The sequence below is a fragment of the Orcinus orca genome, chromosome 20, assembly GCF_937001465.1.
Source record: "Orcinus orca chromosome 20, mOrcOrc1.1, whole genome shotgun sequence".
Taxonomy (NCBI): domain Eukaryota; kingdom Metazoa; phylum Chordata; class Mammalia; order Artiodactyla; family Delphinidae; genus Orcinus; species Orcinus orca.
This window is the reverse complement of record NC_064578.1, coordinates 21,920,840-21,924,402: the sequence shown is the minus strand read 5'-3', so window position 1 is coordinate 21,924,402 and position 3,563 is coordinate 21,920,840.

Here is a 3,563-nt window from a genome sequence, read left to right as displayed (position 1 = left end):
AAAGTTTCATTAGGTCCCATTTGCTTATTTTTGTTTTTATTTCCATCACTCTAGGAGGTGGGTCAAAAAAGATCTTGCTGTGATTTACGTCAAAGAGTATCCTTCCTAAGTGTTCCTCTAAGAGTTTGGTAGTACCTGGTCTTACATTTAGGTCTTTAACCCATTTTGAGTTTATTCTTGTGTATGGTGTTAGGGAGTGTTCTAATTTCATTCTTTTACATGTAGCTGACCAGTTTCCCCAGCACCACTTACTGAAGAGACAGTCTTTTCTCCATTGTATATCCTTGCCTCCTTTGCCATAGATTAGTTGACCATAGGTGCAAGGGTTTATCTCTGGGCTTTCTATCCTGTTCCGCTGATCTATATTTCTGTTTTTCTTCCAGTACAATATTGTCTTGATTACTGTAGCTTTGTACTAGAGTCTGAAGTCCGGGGATCTAATTCATCCAGCTCCATTTTTTTCCCTCAAGATTGCTTTGCTACTAGGGGTCTCTTGTGTCTCCATACAAATTTTAAGATTTTTTGTTCTAGTTCTGTAAGAACTGCCCCTGGTAATTTGATAGGGATTGCATTGAATCTGTAGATTGCTTTGGGTGGTATAGTCATTTTCAAAATATTAATTCTTACAATCCAAGAACATGGTATATCTCTCGATCTGTTTGTGTCATCTTTAATTTCTTTCATCAGTGTGTTATAATTTTCTGAGTACAGGTCTTTTACCTCCTTAGGTAGGTTTATTCCTAGATATTTTATTCTTTTTGTTGAAGTGGTATATGGGATTGTTTCTTTAATTTCTCTTTCTGATCTTTCATTGTTGGTGTTTAGGAATGCAAGAGATTTCAGTATATTAATTTTGATTCCTGCAACTTTACCAAATTCACTGATGAGCTGTAGTAGTTTTCTGGTGGCATCTTTAGGATTACCTACGTATATAGTATCATGTCATCTGCAAACACTGACAGCTTTAATTCTTCTTTTCCAATCTGGATTCCTTTTATTTCTTTTTCTTCTCTGATTGCCGTGGCTAGGACTTCCAAAACTATGTTGAATAACAGTGGCGAAGGTGGACATCCTTGTCTTGTTCCTGACCTTAGAGGAAACACTTTCAGTTTTTCACCATTGAGAATGATGTTTGCTGTGGGTTTGTGGTGTACGGTCTTTATTATGTTGAGGTGGGGTCTCTCTATGCCCACTTTTTGGAGGGTATTTGTCATAAATGGGTGTTGAATTTTGTCAAAAGCTTTTTCTGCATCTATTGAGATGATCACATAGTTTCTATTCTTCAATTTGTTAATATGGTGTATCACATTGATTGATTTGCATATATTGAAGAATCCTTGCATCCCTGGGATAAATCCCACTTGATTGTGGTGCATGATCTTTTTAATGTGTTGTTGGATTCTGTTTGCTAGTATTTTGTTGAGGATTTCTGTATCTATATTCAACAGTGATATTGGTCTGTAATTTTCTTTTTTTGTAGTATCTTTGTCTGGTTTTGGTATCAGGGTGATGGTGGCCTCATAGAATGAGTTTGGGAGTGTTCATTCCTCTGCAATTCTTTGGAAGAGTTTGAGAAGAATGGGTGTTAGCTCTTCTCTAAATGTTTGATAGAATTTTCCTGGGAGGCCATCTGGTCCTGGATTTTGTTTGTTGGAAGATTGTTAACCACAGTTTCAATTTCATTACTTATGACTGGTCTGTTCATATTTTCTATTTCTTCCTGGTTCAGTCTTGGAAGATTATACCTTTCTAAGAATTGTCCATTTCTTCCAGGTTGTCCACTTTATTGGCCAGAGCTGCTTGTAGAAGTTTCTTAATATGCTTTGTATTTCTGCGGTGTACACTGTAACTTCTCTTTTTCATTTCTAATTTTATTGATTTGAGTCCTCTCCCTCTTTTTCTTGATGAGTCTGGCTACAGGTTTATCAATTATGTTTATCTTCTCAAAGAACCAGCTTTTAGTTTTATTGATCTTTGCTATTGTTTTCTTGTTTCTATTTCATTTATTTCTGCTCTGATCTTCATGATTTCTTTCCTTCTGCTAACTTTGGGTTTTGTTTGATCTTCTTTCCCTAGTTCCTTTAGGTGTAAGGTTAGATTGTTTCTTTAAGCTTTTTCTTGTTTCTTGAGGTAGGACTGTATTGCTATAAACTTCCCTCTTAGAACTGCTTTTGCTGCACCCCACAGGTTTTGGATCATCGTGTTTTTGTTGTCATTTGCCTCTAGGTATTTTTTTATTTCCTCTTTGAATTCTTCCGTTATCTCTTGGTTATTTAGTAGCATATTATTTAGCCTCCATGTGCTTTTTTTTTTTTAACTTTTTTTTCCCTGTAATTTATTTCTAATCTCACAGCTTTCTGTTTGGAAAAGATGCTTGATATGATTTCAATTTTCTTAACTTAACTGATGCTTGATTTGTGACCCAAGATGTGATCTATCCTGGAGAATGTGCCGTGTGCACTTGAGATGAAAGTGTAATCTGCTCTTTTCGGATGGAAAGTCCTATAAATATCAATTAAGTCTATCTGCTCTATTGTGTCATTTAAAGCTTGTGTTTCCTCATTAATTTTCTTTCTGGATGATCTGTCCACTGATGTACGTGAGGTGTTACAGTCCCCAACTATTACTGTGTTACTCTCAATTTCCTCTTTTATAGCTGTCAGCATTTGCTTTATGTATTGAGGTGCTCCTATGTTGGGTGAATATATATTTATAATTATTACTTCTTCTTCTTGGATTGATCTCTTGATCACTATGTAGTGTCCTTCCTTGTCTCCTGTAGCATTCTTTATTTTAAAGTTTATTTTATCAGATATGAGTACTGCTACTCCAGATTTTTTTTTTGATTTCCATTTGCATGGAATATCTTTTTCCATCTCCTCACCTTCAGTCTGTATGTGTCCCTAGGTTTGAAGTGGGTCTCTTGTAGACAGCATATATATGGGCCTTGCTTTAGTATCCATTCTGTGAGCCGGTGTCTTTTGGTTGGAACATTTAATCCATTCACATTTATGGTAATTATCAATATGTATGTTCCTATTACAATTTTCTTAATTGTTTTGGGTTTGTTTTTGTAGATCATTTCCTTCTCTTGTGTTTCCTAGGTAGAGAAGTTCCTTTAGCATTTGTTGTACAGCTGGTTTGGTGGTGCTGAATTCTCTTAGCTTTTGCTTGTATGTAAAGCTTTTGATTTCTCCGTCAAATTTGAATGAGATCCTTGCTGGGTAGAGTAATCTTGGTTGTAGGTTCTTCCCTTTCATCACTTTGAATATATTGTGCCACTCCCTTCTGGCTTGTAGAGTTTCTGCTGAGAAATCAGCTGTTAACCTTAGGGGAGTTCCCTTGTATGTTATTTGTCGTTTTTCCCTTGTTGCTTTTAATACTTTTTCTTTGTCCTTAATTCTTGTCAATTTGATTACTATGTGTCTCAGCATGTTTCTCCTTGGGTTTATCCTGTATGGGATGCTCTGCGTTTCTGGACTTGGGTGGCTATTTCCTTTCCCATATTAGGGAAGTTTTCAACGATAATCTTTTCAAATATTTTCTCGGGTCGTTTCTCTCTC